At 41.1% G+C, this 20790-nt stretch overlaps 1 protein-coding gene across 1 annotated transcript in view; it reads right to left on the bottom strand.

Moving 5' to 3' along the window:
- Positions 1-20790, bottom strand: part of ARID1B (AT-rich interaction domain 1B) — a 362844-nt gene that overhangs the window by 278104 nt on the left and 63950 nt on the right. The gene's annotated exons all lie outside the window — the stretch shown is intronic.

Below are 20790 nucleotides of genomic sequence, written 5' to 3'. Positions count from 1 at the left end.
CCAAACAGACAAATCAACACATGTATTGTGCACTGAGACCCCCCCTACACATTGAGATTTTAAGTCACAATCACAACAGAGGAATCTTCTGAATGAGTTCAGTCTGTAAGCTTTGTATTAACAGGCCATTTGAAAGAGCACACTTTCAATCAGCTTCTCCTGATCATCTCTATATTCCCCAAATTATAGGTGCTCATGGTTTTCTCCAGAGGCTGCTCTTAAATAACCATTTCAGATGAATAACTGATGTAACACAGGACTTCTCCCTTCTAGAATGGGCCTCCTGCTGGTCCTGCACACCGCTGCTCTAAGCAGATGTCTCAAATGCTTTGATCTCTGAACTGCTCCCACTGGCTTTCAGCAACACCAATAAATCTGTTTACTCAACTTGTTAACACATACCTGTTCTATCTGAAGATAACTTACTACAATACTTAAACAGTACAGTAACATTTTCCAGGTGATAATACTAATACAAAGGCAAATGTGAACACCTGTTTAGGCTGATTCTACTATTACAACTTGATTTGCTCCCACTGCTTCTGTCAGAAGCTGGTAGTCCTACTTCTTGAGGACTCCCTGGTTCCAAGGCATCACAGTCCCATTTCTGCACTTGCTCTCTTTGCTTGTGCTTCCGTTTCCTTAACCATCATCTCACAGGCAGTGAGAGATTTCTGTGACCAAAGCAAGGCTTTCTGACAAATACTCTCTCCCTGCTGATGCATAAATGAGGCCCTTATAATGCAAATTAAAAAGGGTGTGTTGGAATATCATCAGGCAAACAGACAGCTGGAGGCTGGGATCTGACAGAAGACCACATGGGTGATCTCTCTGTCAGCTGCAAAGGTCACAGAGTCTGGATTGGTCCCTAGGAAATGCTGAGGGGAGACCTATGATGTGGTCCATCTGAGTCCCAGTAACACTAAGAAGAAAAGGAAAGAGATCTTGACAGCAAAACATGGTCTTCTAGGAAGATGAATCAGAAAAACATAATTTGAATGTCTGGCTGACAGAGGGATAGGTTGGGGACAAAACAAGAGAACAGATTCACCAGAAACTGCAGCATTTGCTGGATAAAAATATTTGTACAGCAAGGGTAGAGCACACCTGAACACAGGAGTCAGGACACTGGAACTGAAGGATCAAGAAAGTGAAATTTTAAACTGAGGAGCAGGAATTAAGAGAAGACATGATTCCAAAAAATGGCATGGAGTTTTTGGGTCATCACATGAAGGTGTGAAGAAGAATCAAAGAGTGAAAGCATTAAGAAATCCAACAATGCATTTTCTTCTACATAAAAGGGGAGAAGCAGAAGAAAAAATGGATCATTAGAACATTAAAGACTTAAACAAAAGCACTAGCAGCAGTTGTATTGGAAGAATGAGCATGGGGATCACCAAGCATGGCCAGAGCATGGCAACACTAACAGCAGCACATAAAGCAAAATCAGCAAAGGCAAAGTGTAAGACTCCTCCCATGAAGACTGAGCAAGCAGAGAGACCAAAGTACCAGACAGAAGTGGTTCCAATGAATGGTGCTCAAGGAGTCTGCATTGCTCCCTTTGGCTCAGCCCTGAGCAGCAAGAGTCATCTACATCCTACAGCTGCAGAACCACTAAGCACCAATGACCACAACACAGCTAAATTGAGCATCTCTATTAGGAACACTGAAAAAAGAGCAATCTACTAAGCTACTACTGTTGTGCTTAACTTCAGAAAGTATAAATACATAAGAAGGAGAAGGCTTGTTAAAATGAAGTTCTAACAGACAGACATGAGAAATAAAATCTGACTGGCAGCATCAAAGCATCTTAACAACAACTACATGGAAAGCACAGTACTAATATGCACCACTTAAGAAAGGCTTGAAAAGAGCAAAGGGACATCAGCATGGCTCATGGCAGGTTTCTAGAAGGAAAAAGGCATCCTTCAGTAAGCCAACACCAAGTCCAAATGTAAACTCTGGCACTTCAAATGTAGTAAGACAGGCCAGAAAGAACTGGCAGAACAGCTAAGATAGGGAATCAAGTGAGTAATGAATCATTGCTTCAAACGCATCAGGAACAGGAGATCTGCCAGAGTCTGAAGCACCCAGTGATGATCAAGGTATAAAAGGAGATTCAGAGAAATGAGACCATTAAAGATGAACTATTTCTTTCAGGATTTTTTTTGCCCCATTGTGCACTGTGGAATAATCCTGTGAGGTTTCTATGCTGGAGTTCTCCATTGAGGGAATCTGATGGAATATTCAAGGAGCAAAATGACAAATGAACGGTGAAAGATGCTCAAGACCATGCAGAGGTCTAAACAAGTTAGAGAATTAAATGGATGAATTACTAGTGATGGTACACACTCTAACTTGGTACTGCCTTGGTGCGTAAGAAATGGGAGTATGGCTTTTAAAAAACTCAACAAAACAAAAGCAAAGATTTAAGACAATAAAGGACTGATGACTCTTCTGTATAAATCAGTACAGACAAGAATCAAGATCTGAACTAGGAACCACTAACAGAGCTTTTGTGAAGAAAAAAAATCCCTCTCCACAGCCTTCTTTGATTTATTGGGAAGGGTCAAACACAAAGATTCAGAGAAATGCAACAAGAATGATGAAAAGTATGGACCAGCTTGTGCCTAAGGAAGCTATAGCTCTCTGAGTATGGAAAAGGTACCAGGAATTAATAATACGATAGAAGTTACCAAACCATCTTGTCCAACACAAACAACAGGAGATACTAAATGTAGGTGGTAGAAGCAAAAATCAAAACAAGAGGCAGAAAGGTTCTCACAGAGGTAGTGAATCTTTGAAACCCCTTGCAAAATTACGTTTCAAAGGCTGAAATTTTATGTAGGCTTAAGCAAAGACTGGACATGTTCGCAGAAGATACATTCTCTCATGGTTACCAAATATACAGAGCTAAATCTGACTCAAGACATCCCTGAACTGAAAATATCTGGAGGCTTGAAGAGTATTGGGGGAAGTATCACATGCTTACTTTGTTCTGACTTTAGGCATCCAGTTAAAGCCTCCCCTGGAAGCAGGATATGAGGCTACAGGAACCCTTGATCTGACCTGATATAGCCATGCCTATGTTCTAACCACCTCCCTGCAATACTTCTCTGTGCCCTGCGGAAAAGCAATGAAAATTTGCTCTGTGAAGGTAGCAAGCAACAAATATAAGCAAACTGGAGAGGCAATAACACTTTGATTGCTAGAAGCTGGATGACTGCTCCAATTTCTTAAATGTTTACCCTACAATCTGCTTCCAGATACTTTTGTTTAAAAAAAATATGTACTGGGCTCTTCTGACCTTCTGTATCAGTTGCTATGTTGGAATTCTCCTCTGTATTCTCCCATCTCATCTCTCCAACACAAACATCCCAAAACAACAACAAACCCCACAAAACCCTCACCCTAAAACAAGCAAACAAAGAACCCTGGTCACCAAACACCCACAAATCACACCAAACAAAAATGCAACAAGTACTTCCAGATGCCATATTCCCATCACCACTGCCTTAGCTGAACACTCAATATCATTTCTGTGGCTATTTAAATAAATAACAAACACCAACATGTGAATTAATCCTCCTGCTTTACTGATGGGGATCACAAGATATTGCTTATGGACAATTGTTTATTAAGTAGCATATAAAAAAGCTTAATTAAAATCTCCCCAGAACAAAACAAATCTGAAGGCAATTGGAGTGAACGACCCAGGCATCTCTCCTCTTCCTAAGGTAAACACTCCCTCCTTCCTCCCTTACACCCACATGCTTTGTGGCCACACAACACAGGAGGTGACAATTTGGGAAACTTTGCATGCCTGTTGTGATGCTCACATTCTTGGGTCCACTCAAGAAAAAATAGGCACAAGTCTGAATCTATTTCTAGGCAAGCACAGAAACTGCAATAATTACTTAGCCTCCTATCCGACTTGCACAGTACAAAAAGCATTATTTGGGAGAAATATAACTGACCATCAGTGATTATACCACTCTGAACATGAACAAGGAAAGGATGAGAATAAAAGAGGAACAAAATTGGCAGTCAGAAGGAAGAACTGTGAGAAATCCAATTAAACCCATAACTTAGCCCTTTATCTTTAATTCTTGCTTGAACAAGGGGTCTTGTAGCTGACATTCTTTGTCCAGGTAATACCTTGATAGTAATGGAAGTGTTAAGCAATTTTTGCATGCATAATCCATAACTAATGTCAAAGGAGGAGGATCATTAGACAGCATTACAGTCACTGTAATTAAAAAAAAAATATTATAATGTAACAGAGTTAGCACAGGTGCACTAATAATACCAGCAAGATGCAGCAAGTGCACTTTAAAAACATCCTAATGGCTAGATCCAGTCAGTAATGGAAGAAACTTTCCATGTCCTTTATCACAAAAAGCTCTGTCAAGTCACTTTGGGACCCATCTGAACATGCCAGTCACCATGACATCCTGACTACACAGAAAGAGTCCTGGGAACATCAATCATTGCTTCTCCTTGCAATCTATTCGCTGCCCAAAAAGTAAGGCAGACCTTGGATAATGTCAACAGGAGGTAACAGCAGCAGTCAGAACTCTTGAACCACAGTGTAATGACACAAAAATCGGAGTGGACGTGGTAAAGGGTGTGTCTGGCCTGATTAGCATTAAGCCCTACTTACAGAGAGGAGAAAATCTGAACTCCAAAGACAAGAGTAAGCCTGGCAGTCAGGAGAAAGGATGACACTACCTGCTTCAACTGCCTGCTTCCCTTAGAAACAGTGAAACAGACCTGAACATCGTGAAACAAGTGTCATCTTCAGAAAGGTAATCATCAGTAACATTCCACTTTCCTTGTAACTGTAACACTGTGATTAGAATACTGAGAACACTGTTATAGAAACTAGAATACAAAATGTATAGGGCGTGGGATTCCCAGAGGAAAAAAACCAACACAACAACAACCCCAAGAAAACAACCCCCACAAAAAAACCCAAACACTACCTGGTACTTCAAACCAGGAATTAAATAACATGCACTTGCAGTCAGCAAGACATTATAGGTAAAATTGATTCTAATTATTTTCCCTTTATAGTGGTCATTTCAGTAATCACTATAAAGCAAGGCATCACACTGTTCCCATCAAACCTTCAAGTAAAATTCTATTTTTCTGAAACATCTAATCCTTTGTTCTTAGATTTTCAAAGCTAGACTTCTGCCAAAAAAAAAAAAAAAAAGAGGAAAAAAGACCAAAAAGGAAGCCTGGATTTCTCTGCACTAACCTGCTGACTTTGATGTACTGAAAAAGAAGAAAAACTTTCAGTTCATATCTAGAAATTTTGAGTTCACACAAGCTCAGGTCTTCATCTGTACATTCACCTGAATTACAGAAAGAAGAAAAATATGCATATACAGCCTTGGGAAACCCTCTGGCACACATCCAGGAGCAGGAAGGAGTCTATCACAGCACAGAGAGAATTCTGTCTCAAATCACCATTTCCATGTCCACCAGGCTTAACAGAAGTTGCAAGAATGCCTCTGACCAAAAAAATCCCTAAAAATCCTAAAATGAAATTAAGTTTTAAAATGGTAGCACCCAAGGCTGTCAATCAGAGGTAGATCAGAAATCCTGGTGCTGAGGCATTTTATCCATACATTCTATAAATGCTATTAGTTCCTATCACTAAGCTTTGACCTCTTGCCAATAGACTGATCACAACACTCGCCTCTGCCTTGCCTAGACTGTTTGCCTTTACACTGAAGTACGAACTTAAAAATCTCATTGAAAGCCTTTCAAATATTAACACTGGGCCTGATACTGGTCCACCCTGCAACTCAAAGCAAGGAAGCAAAGGTAGGAAAAGCATGCTTCTGTGCCACACAGCACAGTAATCCCCACTGCAGACCTTAGAAGGTAGCGGATTTTGCAGTCATTAAATGTACGCCTATGTCGCAGACTGCACTGCAGTACGCAGATCTGCAAACTAGTCCAAATATCTGAAGGTGCCTACACCAACATTTGTACAAGGCCACTTTGCTGTGCTGTGTAGAAGGGTAAATTAAGTCAGAAGGGGATCCAAACTCTTGTAGATAAACTGCTTCTTGTAGAAAAGCAAGCAACTCTGGTGCAGTTCATTTAAAAAGGTAGCTGAAGCACCTACAATATGATGCAGCCTGCAATGCAGTACCCTTACTACTGTTAACGTCCAGGACAGAAAGGATAGGACTTCAAACACCTGCCTGTAGCCCTCATTTCCTTAGAAAGTGCTTAGCAGCATGATTACACCACTTGTCAGTGCAATGTATATGGCATCAAATGTGTACCTGTCACGAGGTACTCTCTACATGCTGCCTTTTACTGTCGCTTAAATCAAAGCAACATGAGCTAATTAGTACAGGCAATTTTCCTCTCTTCTAAAAAAGAGAAAGCATTCAAAAAATAGAATTTAGAAAACTACAAAGATCACATGATTAAAAAAAACTCTCCAGTCAAAAAATATAGATGTTAAGGTTCCAAAAGCAACATTAACTGAGACGTGTTACACATACGTAGCACCTTCTCTTTCTGATTTAGGCTGTCAAAGGCATTTCATAAAATATAAAGGATGTGAAATGTGGCTCAGTTAATGTGGCTGCTCGAATCGTATCATTTATGTTTTCTGGCTTCTTAGCTGTGCAACCTTCACATCTTATTAACATAGTTGGGTTGGGGTTTTTTTGCATAGACTGTAGTATGGAATAGTACTTATGTTTTATGTATTGACATATTTTTGATGTACTGAGATTTTGAATAAGTTTGCTATTCTTCATGATGAGAGGCAAATAAATAAAGACTGCTACCACAAAATAGCCAATCATTTATAAGGAAAAGCAATATCTCTCCCTCCAAAAAAGAACACTTTGATTCCCTTGTCAGAAATTGATGAAAACTACCTCTGCCGTAAATGCTAAATCTATGCCAATATCACAACCACTTCCCACTCCTACCTTCCCCTAAAGCCAGCAAACAAACAAACAAACAAATTTCCATGGTTTATATGAGCTAAAATTAGTTTCAAGGGAGAGGTAAACAGCTGAGTCTAGAAACAATGCAAAGAAACCTTTCTTGCACAAGAGCTTGCTAGTGTTGATTTGTAAACTGCATTACAGCTTGAACTAGCGCAACATTTGGTCCTTTCTACAGTTTAAAGGATGAAAATATGATAATGTCTAGTGAGAGATTTCCATAATGTTATACCCATTCCCCCAGAGCAGTACCACAGAGAAGACTGAAAATTTGCAATAGGTATTTTTTGAAAGTTATTTTTATATATTGTATTTGAAATAGAGAGAACTCACAGTGCCTATATATATACACACAGACACACAATGAGTCAGAAATCTATTCTTCTACTCTGTCTTCCATTTTTCTCTTTAAGTGATCAAGACAAGTAGAAGGGAGCATGTAATCTGCTTATTCTTTTTTATTTCCATTTTACAAACCAACATAACAAAACACACATCAGAACTGCTACAACCAATGCAAGCTGCGCCTGATCCCTACAGCATTTCCAATGGTTGGTGCTTCAGTAAAATGCACATTGGAAACTTTCTCTCACTGCTCTAATAGCATTAAACTCACCAACAAAATGCCAGCCATTAGTTAAACAAAAATGCAAATGCCTGGTTTTAACCTGATTTTTAACCCTGTAACAAATAATTTATTGCAGGGCACTTCTTATGGAGCTATGAATGGACTAAACAAGTCTTTGGTGACCAAATACTATGTTTGCCATTTATTCTCCAGGCAAATGCTAACCACTTTGATGACTATTTCTCAAATGGTGGTTAAAATATAATATGGTTAAGAAAATACACACATCAATTTTTCTTCAGATGAGATTTGCAGTGCTGTTCAGACCTTCTAAAGCAAGGCAGACAAATGAGAGGTATGGGTCGAATCCGAGTAGCAGGTAATCTAATCACATGAGTAATCCTCCATTTTTATGCATTAATACATAGGAGACTCCCAACACAGCTACTAGAGACTGAAAAATCCCTCTGTAAAACAGCTTTCACTCTGCATCTCTTCTGGCACACAATATTAATCACTAAAAGAAATGAAAAAAGTATTATTTTATTGCAGGAATGAGAAAAGGCAGAATGCACACACACACACACACACAGTTTAGCATCACTTCCCCAACATCTTGCACACCCTTGAGTTTTCCTTCTTGCTTCCAGTCTTTTTCAAGAGAAAAAGATGCTCTTTTCAATTCAGTAACATTCTCCTCCAAAGATACCAATGCTGTCTTTACCATTCTTTAGTTTGATGGCTTCCAAAGCTAAAATGTGCCTTTCTCTTCTTCCCACCCACAAGTGTCCATTTCCACTAGTCTATCAGCAAAGAACACCAAGTTGGACATAGCCAGCAACAGGCCCTTCCCACAAAGAGGGCTGATGGCATCTTAGGCTGCATTAGACAAACTACTGCCAGTAGTGCCTGTGAGGCCATATCTGGAGTACTGTGTTCAGTTCTGTACCACCCAGTTCAGGAGAGAGAGAGAGTTCAACGAAGGGACACCAAGACGACAAAGGAACTGGTGCACCTCACAAATAAGGAAAGGATAAGAGGGATGGGACTGTGTGGGCTGGAGAAGGCTCAGGGGGGTTGTGTCTGTGTATAAAAACACCTGAGGGGAGGGTGTGAAAAGGACAGAGATAGGCTCTGTTTAGCAGTGCTCAGTGACAGCACCAGAGGCAGGGCACAAACTGAAGCACGGGAGGTGCCCTCTGAGCATCAGAAAATACTTTGTCATTGCGAGGGTGGCTGAGCACGGGCACAGGTTGCCCAAGCAGGATGTGGAATATCCATCCATGGACACATACAAAAGCCACAAGGGCAAGCAGCTCTAGATGGCCTCACTTGAGCAAAGAAGTTGAATCAAATGACCTCCAGAGGTTCCTTCCCATCTCAACAATTCTGTGCTTTACTAACGTGGAACTGCTCCACACATACTTCAGTCTAGTGCCTCAGTATGAAGTTAACAGCCAAGGAGCACACTCGATTTCAGGTGTTGTACAAAGAACCCCTTCTCACAGCCTTCAGTATGAAGGTAACAGCCAAGGAGCAGGGGTCGGAGTGGCTGGAGAGCAGCCAGACAGAGAGAGATCTGGGGGTGCTGATTGATACCCACCTGAACATGAGCCAGCAGTGTGCCCAGGTGGCCAAGAGAGCCAGTGGCATCCTGGCCTGCATCAGGAATGGTGTGGCCAGCAGGAGCAGGGAGGTCATTCTGCCCCTGTACTCTGCACTGGTTAGACCACACCTTGAGTGCTGTGTTCAGTTCTGGGCCCCCCAGTTTAGGAGGGACATTGAGATGCTTGAGCGTGTCCAGAGAAGGGCGACGAGGCTGGGGAGAGGCCTTGAGCACAGCCCTATGAGGAGAGGCTGAGGGAGCTGGGATTGGTTAGCCTGGAGAAGAGGAGGCTCAGGGGAGACCTTATTGCTGTCTACAACTACCTGAGGGGAGGTTGTGGTCAGGAGGAGGTTGCTCTCTTCTCTCAGGTGGCCAGCACCAGAATGAGAGGACACAGCCTCAAGCTGTGCCAGGGGAGATTTAGGCTGGAGGTGAGGAGAAAGTTCTTCACTGAGAGAGTCATTGGACACTGGAATGGGCTGCCCGGGGAGGTGGTGGAGTCGCCGTCCCTGGAGCTGTTCAAGGCAGGACTGGAGGTGGCACTTGGTGCCATGGTCTGGCCTTGAGCTCTGTGGTAAAGGGTTGGACTTGATGATCTGTGAGGTCTCTTCCAACCCTGATGATACTGTGATACTGTGAGCACACTCGATTTCAGGTGTTGCATAAAGAACCCCTCTCACAGCCTTCAGTATGAAGTTAACAGCCAAGGAGTACACTTGATTTCAGGTGTTGTACAAAGAACCCCTCTCACAGCCATAGGTTGTTCAAGAGATGGCCACTTAGAAGTCAGTCCCCAGAGCTCTGACTCCTAGGCCTGACTGGAATACCAGAGCAGTAGGCTGCTGCTACACAAGAAGTCATCTCTATTTCCAGTCCTTTGCTTTTCTGAAGAGCATGACTCTTCTAGTAACGAAAATCTTGCCATGCACATGTACTGGGAGAAGAGATTTACAAAGCTCTTATTATGGATTTCAATCCCCAAATATTATCCTCAGCATAGGAGGTCAACACACAAAAGAAAAAGGCATGAGCACCCACAGCTATCGTTCAGGTTCAGCAAGTTCTCTGATGAACACAGTCATTTGTACAGTCCAAATTCTGGCACTTTCTTCTAGTACAGCGGGATCAAAATTATAGTTTTTATCTGGACACCAAAAATTCCCCACAGCAAGGAATCCTGAGGCAAACAGAATAACTGGCTAAACCAACTGGATAAGAAAGTTTGATTACATCTCTACCAGTCTGGCATAATTTATTGCAGGGCAGCATTAACTGTCTAAAGATGAAGCTCCCACTGCTGTGGCACAGCCCCTCAACACGTGCAAACACACTGGACTACTTGTGCTTGCTGAGAAAAATGAAGAAATACAAAGCAATCCCTACCTAAAACTCTTCTTCTTTAGAGGAGTTTTACTGAACAGCATCAGCAATTTGAAAAAAAAGAAGATGCAAGTCTTTTCTGTGCAGGCTTTTCTTTCCCTTTCTCTATTGGGAACAGATGAAGAAACAACTCAGCTTCTTAAATAACAGTACTTACATAACTGTTCAAATGCTATAACTTATAGCTGTAATACAGCCATGACTTCAAATATTGCTGCAAGTATTTTTAAAAGAAAGCTTTCAAGCCCCTCCTTGAGAATTTAGATATTTGATTTATTCAATTTCTATTATTTAATTTGACCTATTACTTAGCTCTGGGAAACATCAAAAGAGCCCTGACAGAAACTTCAAAGACACCAATCTTCTAAATTCATGGTGGAAACTATATAGCACATCCACATTTTTTAAATAATTACAGTTTTATTATACTTAAAATAAGGTTATTACTGTAAATTATTCCTCATATCAGCTACAAGTAAATCTGAGAAACATCTGCTCAATGGAAGTATCAGAATACAAATAATACAATTCACCTAACGTTATCCTCAAAACGGAACAGAGGAGAACCCAAAACACCACATCCAAGATCCTTCACAGTCAAAATGTGACTTAGCAAAAAATGACCCATTTTAATTCATTGAAAATTGCCCTCTTAAAAACTCATATTGTAACTAACCTCAAATACTATGGTCCCATTTTTATAGTATTAACTACTCTTTGAAAATATCCAAGAATCTCTGCTGTATCCATACATATTCCTTCCCTTTCTTGAAAGCTTAATTATCCTTTCCTTCCAACCCAATAATGCAAACCTCTGTATTTTGTTGAAGCATTCACAAAATTCTTACACTCAGAATAAAATGCTTCCTTCTCATTTATGACCAGACTGAAGTAATATCTCTGTGTACACAAAATTAACACATAAGTGTATAATTGTAGTTTTGTGCTCAAGTGCCCCAATTACACACTTTAAAACACTTTAAAGGATCCATCAGGAATATTCAGTACCTCCAAACTGTAAAGTCTAGAAGAGCATCTTTTGACAAGACAGCTGCATTACAGGGAAATCTTTCTGTTCAAAACAAACCAATCAACTTGGGGTTTTGTTTTTTTTTAACTCCAAGACACCCAGCCTAGAAAGAGTGAAGGCACCCATCTGGTGCAGTTCATTTTGCCAAAAGTAACAGCCAAGCAGGAAATGGAAGAGTTAATTTTGCTTTTGTGTGATAAAGGTGTCCCAGGTAGCCTTTGTCGTCTTGTACTAAGCACAAAAGCGGCCCAGACTCAGCCTTGGTGAGAGAGGCGATTAAGAACCTCTGCACCAGACAAGTGAGGATCCTACACCTTGCTCATTTCACTCCCCATGTACACCCTTTGAATACTCAGCCCTTTATCTTCTCACATCTCCTTACAAAACTCTGTTAAGAAGCAGCCTTTTCCAAAAAAAGGGCTGCAGAAGGTGGTCAACATTTTGTTGCATTAATTCTCTGCACACGTGGTGAGAATTCAATGCTAACCTATCTGAAGTGCTCACGTAATGTGTTACACTTTGTCATCTGGACTGGTGACAAAACTTGGAGATTCTTACACTTGTTTACTAGAACAATTTAGACTGGTAGGGTCTGGGGTCCTCACGTAATGTGTTACACTTTGTCATCTGGACTGGTGACAAAACTTGGAGATTCTTGCACTTGTTTACTAGAACAATTTAGACTGGTAGGGTCTGGGGGGATACTTTGTTCCCAACATCCAGCAGATAACAGAAGTTAAATGATTTTTAAGGTGCCTTCCAAACCAAACCATTCTATGAATCTATATGAAGAAGGATAGGAATAAAAATACTTCTGTAGTTTCCTATGACAAGCATCTCGAGTTCTTAATAAATAAGAGGTGGGGAAATCAGGAGTGGTTGAAGTAATAAGCATAACAAGGAGGTAGACTTTTCATTGCACTGAAAAGCAACATAAAAAGAAAAGGGCTTCAGGGTGACTCAAAGATGGTTAAATAGTGGTCAACAAAGGCTTTCCTTGATACAAACAAAATATAGATAGTAATTTACAGTAAGAAAATGCAACACTCTGCGCAAATCATATGGGATTTGTATTGGGTGTCAGGTGCATGCAGTCATTGTTGACCATCAACAGAGAGACAAGAGTAACTTATTTAGGGGGGTCACAGTCCTCAAAGACACATTGCAAGCATCAGGCAGAGTGAGTCAAAAGAGCAGTTGCTGTTGCAGTTTTCCAGAGGGGCTGACAGACTGCTAGGCAAAGGAAGAAGCACAGGTTCTCAGGAGAGAGCCATTCAAAGATACTCTAAAGGAAACACCCATTGCAAAATGCCCCTGAGCTCCCTATCTAATATGCAGAGTGGTTTCCTGCTTCAAGCATGCCCAGTGCCCACGTCTGTAGGGAAGGAAGAGGTCTCCTGATAGCAAGCACCACATGAAACAAGACTGTCTCTTCTGGAAAGCCAGCAGGACACCCTGGGAGTTGTTCACCTTTTGTATGATGCTCTGGGGGCCAGAGCACCAACACAAGTGATCTACAGTTCCAAGCCAATCTACCTACTGCTCTAGAGTCTTGCCATCTTCTAACCTGTCAGTTCTCCCATTACTGGTCTACTCCTCTACTGAGCCATTCTTCCACACTAAACCAGCAAAAAAAAAAAAATCAATGGAGAGCCTTTCAGTGCCTTAGTGCACAGGAAAAAAAACCTCAACATGGTCAGATAACTCAGAGGCCACGTAAGAAGTGGTACTGCAGCTACCAGTTGGGTCAGCTTTGGCTGCTGCTGAACTAGAGAGGTTTTCCTGGACTCTCTCTGTTGAATCCAAATTCACAATTCTCACTTCCAAAAATGCACCTCATACAAAAAGTAACAACTTCCATCTCTCCTCAAGATAAGACATGTAGAGCCCTCTAAGATATATAGGTGACATGAGAAAGCAGCTGCCCAAAGTGAAGATATAAAAAGAGCTTATCTTCTTGGCTTTCAGGGAAGGCATCAGCTTTTCAGATGGCCTCAAGCTCAAATACCTAAATTTTGCTGGAAAATTCAACTCATTTCAAGTAGGAAAGTAATCATTGCAGCTCTAACCCAGAATATCATGCAAGGGGAAAGCAGCGAGGCAGAGAGGGACACAATCACAATTCTCTCCCCATTCCTTCATTGCAGAAAAGAGAAACAAATAATTAATGCATTTCAGGAACATTGCTTGCATGAAAGTAAAGCCACCTTGTAAAATGCAACTGGACAATGCCCTTTTAGATAGCTCTTGACTATTGTTAGGTCAGTGATAACTTGTCTACGTTTGCAGTAATTTGCCAACTTGGATTGGCAAATCTTTCTGAGTTCCAGTTGTACTTTACCAGCCACAGCACTGTTCAGGCAAGAGCTTCAAAGATTAAGCTTTTTGTTTTATAGTTGTGTAACTATTTAAAACGTTATGGACAACAGGTCAATACTTCTCAGCAGCTGTATATACCTTCCAGAACACAGACCAACATCCTGAAGAACAACAGGCAATTTGCATTTCAATTTTAAAAGCAGGTATGCTCCACTACTAGTCTGAAGTATACAAATATTACTTTGAGAGTACAAAACTAGGGAGAAAAGCTTCGGAAGCAGCACTGTCTGCTTTGAAGGGAGTACTTACCCATCTGCCCTTCTGGCCAGAGGTTTAATAGATTTCTATTTTTATAAAGGACATAAGGGGAGGGGGTGGCTCCATCAGTTTCCTACTGAAACCCAGCTGCCAAACTGGATGTGCCAAAGGGGAATTTTAGGGAATTTTAAAGAGATAACCTCTGCTGAGACTGCAATGTCAGCTTTGTAACCTCATGACTGGAACATGTGCAGCGAATGCTGGATTGAAAAAGCTGTGCTGTGGGAGTTAGAAGAAAGAAAAGGAGAAAACACGAACAGCACAGACTGGGGTTATTACTCTGTGATGAGAAGAGGACTGAGGCTCAAAACCACTGTTAGTTCACTATGAGAAAAATACATCTATGCAGTAAGCTCACTTCGATTTGGGTATTTATTGATAACCTATGTGCACTTCCATCCTCTCAGACCTAATATGGTCTCTGCATTTTATGCTGATGCTGTTGTTCCATTTAGCAGTTCAGTTGCAGTGTATTTTAAACAACACACTGAGCCAAACTGACCTCTGGTTTAAATATACAGCACAGAAACTGAAGGGGGTGGGGAGTGGCAGGGTGAGAAAAGGGAGAGGAGTGGAAGCAGTGCCAATTAAAAGCAACCAACAATACAAAAACCAACCCAAAATCATTAAGTAATCCATGTTTGTTCAGTGCAGTCCTTCAGCTTTTACTCATCTTTTCTTTCATGTCAAGAAGTAAAAATAAAATAAATCCTCTGGGTTTAAAATCATCAAGACTCCTAGTTTTACAGAAAAGAGATCCAATAAAGAACTATGGCATGTACTAATATTTACTCACCAAGATCACAACGTTTGAAGAAATTTAGTTAAGCTAAGAAAGCTGCAAAGCATTTGTGATTCAAAACTAAAACCAACATTCAAAACATTGATGATAGCCAAACAACCCACACAAATACAGTAGCTATAAATACCTTCAGAAGGCTATAAAAATGTGTTTCCAAGGAAGGAAATGGCATTACAAGTCTTACTCAGCGATTAAAAAGTGAAATTAGTGATTTCCACTTAGACGAGTCAATTTCTATACTGAATTGCAGCAAGGGAAATCTCTTTTGGGTAAAGCTCCATTATGAAACAATTCTGATGTCCATCTGTTTTCTTTCCTCCTCTCACAGAGCAGCATGCTTGCAAAACCCAGCCCTATTACTACGTTTTAAATTGATGGGGAAATTATGTCGTCACATTCACCTAGAAGAGAAGCAGTAATAAATACTCTTTAAATGAAAGCAGCAATGCTTTATGATAAAAAATAAGAGTTCTTTAGAAAACCTAAACATTTAGAAGTAAAAGGGCTGTTAGAAAGGTAAAATAAATTAATAGTCTATGTTGCTAAAAGCAATCCACAAATCTTCATACTCCAGTTCTCTCAGCAGCTCTGGATGTGGTATCAGTAAATTATCAATCTGAGAGAAGAGTCTGTCTTCAAACTTAAAGACATATGTGCTGTTCAGTCTGGAAAATTAGGAGTGTTTAGAAAACATTTTCTGAACATCTTGGGCCAGAGGTGGGTTTTGGGGTTGGTGACTTTTTTTTAAGTAAGCTGCCAAGCAAGGACCCTTAAAAGCAGCTGATTATATAATGTGACACTTTAAGGCACACCAGGATTGCAGTACTAGATGCTACCTTCACCTAAATGCTGGTTTGTTTCACTGGTGTTTGTTCTTCCTAGGAAGCTCTTCACTGAGGACCCAGTCCCTTGAGGAAAGAAGCTGCTTCAGTGCAGTGTATCTCAACGTCTCTCCAGAAGAAAAGCCATGTAATCAAATAATTAACATCCAATGCAACCGTTCTGTGCATCAGAGAACAAAAAACAAGGCAAGCACCTATTTAAAAGCATTGCTTCTTCTACTCTGTTGCCTGTAACTGATCTGAAAATAAACTTACTTCACCTTCTGAGTAAAAAAGAAAACAACTTGTTAGATTGCAAAAGGCTCTTCCACTGCCTTGCAGTATGAAAGCTTTACTAAGTCAGGTTTTTGCTCTATTGAATAAAAGTATTTCTATGATGTATTGTAAATCTTTACCTCCCTCAATTGGGAGGTAGGTTTTTATGCCTTTCAAAATTTATTATGTCTGCTTGACTGTGCTTTCCTAAAGATCCCCTTCAGCTTCTGTTCCAACTAGCAAGTGAAAACTCTCTCAAGTGCAGTAATATAAAAGGGGTAGGGAAGAAATTCAGCGCATGAACAGGGCAGACACACAATGTAGTGCAGTGCTTTACAGAGCTCTAAAAAGCACATTACAGCTGGGTTCATGAAATATATGAATTTGAAGTACTTGCTATATAGGTCTTATAATTTATTAAAGTTTCCATTCTAAATAACCCCACGAAGGCAGTCCCAGTTGCAATGCATACATTTCCAAAGAAGCCCCACAAACTCGGCGAAACCTTCTGCCTTTTCTATGCATCTTTCCCCACCACGTCCTTATTTCTTCCCATGACATGTTATTCATGTTCCAGCTCTACAAAGTGCTATGCATTTTTAAAGTTTAAATCACACAAGTAGTGCCACTGAGCTTAACAGGACCAACATTACTGCTGAAACTAGAGATGCACACATGAACCTATGAGCTGAGGGATTTACACTGCTATATCCTTGGGGCAAGGAGTATGGATCTGTCTACACTTCACAAAGCAGCACATAATTTAGCTGGCAAACAGAAAATAAAGATTTCAGGTTTAAAATTTTCATAGATCACGAATGTGAAAGGTAACTCCCCTGTTACACTATTACCAGCAAGGCCAATGAGGAGAGCAGGAAGCCCAGAAAAAGCTCTGTAATGTGTCAGACTAAAAGCACCTCCCACAACCTTTCTGTTTGATGACAACGGTCAGGAAAGGTACTACACAAGTTATGATAGGCTATCAATTGGAAGACTAATCGGGAGCCAGTTTCTCCTGCTAGCCATTCTAGGGTGTCTTTCTGCACCATAGCACAAGAGGGACACAAAAAGCCTAAACCATGATTTTACAGACGTGGCTTTACCAGCACACAATTATTGCTTTATACATAACGCTGAAGTAAATGGAATCTGCACATAAATAACATTTCTTATAATGACTGTTTGATACATTGACAGAACCAAGCAGCAGGCAGATGCTTATCATAAAAATCTTAGAACCACAGAAATAACCACCTTGGAAGAGACCTCCAAGATGAGCCAGCCCAACCTAGCACCTAGCCCTAGCCAGTCAACCAGACCATGGCACTAAGTGCCTCAGCCAGGCTTTTCTTGAACACCTACAGGGACGGCAACTCCACCACCTCCCTGGGCAGCCCATTCCAATGCCAATCACTCTCTCTGCCAACAACTTCCTCCTAACATCCAGCCTACACTTCCCCCAGTACAACTTGAAACTGTGTCTCCTTTGTTATATTGGTGGGTGCCTGGGAGAAGAGACAAACCCCCACCTGGCTACAACCTCTCTTCAGGTAGCTGTAGACAGCAATGAGATCCCCCCTGAGCCTCCTCTTCTCCAGGCTAAACAACCCCAGCTCCCTCAGCCTCTCCTCATAGGGTTTGTGCTCCAGGCCTCTTACCAGCCTTGCTGCCCTTCTCTGGACTCATTCCAGCACCTCCAGAGAAGGGTGACAATCTTCTGCTTTTATTTTACAGACATAAGCAAAACATTTATTAAAGCAGGTAGCTGACTTTTGATGTTGTCTGTGAGAAGCACATGTCTACAAATAAAGCAACAGAGATTACAGAAATAAAAATGGGGAGGGGAAAAAAAAAATTGACATGAGTGCACCTTCACACTGTTGGCAAAGATTATAATCCAGAAAAATCTACCATGTGAGCTAAGGCACAGCACCAGAGTGTTTAGGCACAAGGAGGAGAAGTGCTTGTAAATTCCACTGGTCCAGTGAGCAGAGACACAGTTTTCATAATTTTATCATTGTGCTCCACGGCTGAGTGGCTGTCAGGCCAATGGCAAGGCACAGGTTCCCATTTGAATGACATATGGATTCACCCAACCAGAGAGATGTTAGAGCATTAAATACCACAAACAGACAGGAGGAGAATACAAAAAGCCAAATTAGCGCTCGCGCAGCGGCGCACTTCGGCAGGGAGCTGGCTGCTACCGCCTAGCGCATCCGCCAGCTCCCCGACGCCGGGGGAAGCTGTGGCCTCCAAAACGCAGCCTCTTGCCTCGTAAAACTGCAAGACAGGCTCAAAAATTATCCTTCAAAGGGTGGGGGAGAAGCAAGAAAACACGTTTAAAACACTGGGACATGTAGGCTTATGATATGCAGGGAGAGAGAAGCGAGCAGGAATGGCTGCTTCCCACAGCAACGCTAGAATAGTGCCATGGAAAGTACATTTTACCTGTGCGGAAAACTCTTCGTCAGACAGAAGTGTTTAACATGTTATACAAACATGTTATGCAGTGAAATGTAAAACACAGGGGGATTTTCATCACATTTATTGCATTTGTTAGCCAAAATGTAGTAGTCTTGTAATCACCATTGCTGCTGCAGTAAAACACCTCAGTAATATTAACAAAAAAGTGCTTACAGTCCAGCTTGGTGAAGGGGAAAGAGATTATAGGGAACAACTTGGACCTAAAGAAAACAACAAAACCAAATAAAAACTCCAAGGAACTGTAGACAAGCATGCACCAAGAGAGCATGAGGATGATCTCACCACCCTTTGAAATCCCTCTTAGTGAACATAGCAAACCCAAGTCACAAATTACCCAACAGTGCCTAAGATACGAGCTGTCCCCTCCCTTGGCCAAGACCACAGGGCAGCACAAGACACACAATAGCACCTATCTGCAGGAAAGGTTGAGACCTTGGGGAGCTGATGGAGGAACTGCATGAGCAACTTCTAGGCTTTGGCCAGTGAACATAAGCAAAGAAGTTCACCATCTCATGTAGAGCAAACACCACACTTGCACAGCAGGGTTTGTAAAAGCAAAACCACAGAAAGAACTGTACTCAGGCTGCCTAACAGCCTCTCTCTGTTTACAGGCAACTTCTTGGGTGAGAAGGAAGGAGTGGGTGGTCCTTGCCTTTGCAATCAGTTAGCAGCAGCCTCCCCACAGCTCCTAACAACCAGGGGTATGCCAGAGACAGTGTCTTTCACTGATTTTAAGCAAAATTTTCTTCTCAGTCTTTCTGTGCTCTATTTTCACTCCGTGGATTTCTCTCTCTGGACACAGTCTCTTCAAGTTCATTTCATAATACCAGGATCCTCTTCTATTTGTACTGCATTTTTCCTGATTTCATCAGTTTTCCTTTTCAGTACCATCACTACCATTTTGCCTATACAGAAGATTTGGGGGGACTTTACTGAGCTCTGCAATGTTCTCCAACAATAAACTGAAATAACTGGGATGGAAGATTATCATTAGGCATCCGGTCAAAACAGTTCTGATTAATTACTGCAACTCAGAATTCAGCAATCATCTCTTCCCAACCAAGAAATAACTACCCAACACAGTAATCCATAAAAATCTTTATTAAGAGTTAAAATCACACACAACTTATTTTTAAAGTGACTGGATTTGTACTTTATCAATAGAAAACCTATATTTTTTCTTTAAAAAATAGAAAACCAGCACAATACCACTATCTGTCATCTCTTATTTGTTTTCAGTATCTCCACACATATCAGCTGGTAGACCCTAGTAAACTACATTACAGCTCAAGCTCTGTCCCAGAGTTTATCCTGGCAGCATCTTTTTCACTTCTGAATTTATTTTGTCTGAGAAACTTGTATTCCAGCAGGACTTGCAACTGCACACATGCAACAACTATCCTCTCATCTTATTTTCTTTAGTTAATTACTAAGAATCTGTTTCAAGACTATGTACACCAGAGTACTGGAAAAAAAGCCACTCTGACTCAGGAAAAGAATCAAGTCATTTAAATAGTTCATTAATTGTTCTTCATGTAAGCATGCAGCATGCCATCTGAAAGGATAAGATGAAAAGCAAATGAATCAGAGGCTAGGAAATGTATTTGTTAGTTTTTTTAACATCTAACAGCAGAAAATTATTTCAAAGCTACCAATGCATACACAGAACAGTTCTGGCAAAACACAGGGAAGTGGATGTGAAGCAGGATTCTCACTGATGTCCTCCTTAAAATACTATCTCAGAGAACAACTCTTATCCCCTCTAGGCTAATCCATTCCCATGCTCTGTGTTGGAAGATGATACTCATATTAAAAGATCCATCAAAGCCCGCCCTTCCTCAGACAAGGGAGAGGCGGCAGCAGAGCTAATGGAGAGAAACCCTCCCAGCCATAGGCAGAGCAACAGCCTCCTGCATTATCTTTCCCCACTCTACCATGCTAGGGAAGTTGGCAAACAGAGACAGAACTCCCAAATCAAAACCATAAATGCTTTCAAAAAAGCTCAGGAAATGGGGAGAGAAAGGCTAAAGATGAACAGGATCTTAAGACTCAAAGTGCAGGACACAGGAGGGGAAAAAACCAAATTGATGCCTCTAACCTACCAAAATAAATCCGAAGAAAAAAGTGTTATTCACATTTCTGGTTAATTATATGGATGCAAATGTCAATGCCTGATGTGGCGATGTAAGAACTCCTCCAA

This window comes from Pogoniulus pusillus, chromosome 31 (assembly GCF_015220805.1).
Source record: "Pogoniulus pusillus isolate bPogPus1 chromosome 31, bPogPus1.pri, whole genome shotgun sequence".
Classification (NCBI taxonomy): Eukaryota; Metazoa; Chordata; class Aves; order Piciformes; family Lybiidae; genus Pogoniulus; species Pogoniulus pusillus.
The sequence above is the reverse complement of the archived record's forward strand: the minus strand, read 5'-3'. Positions and strand labels throughout refer to the sequence as shown.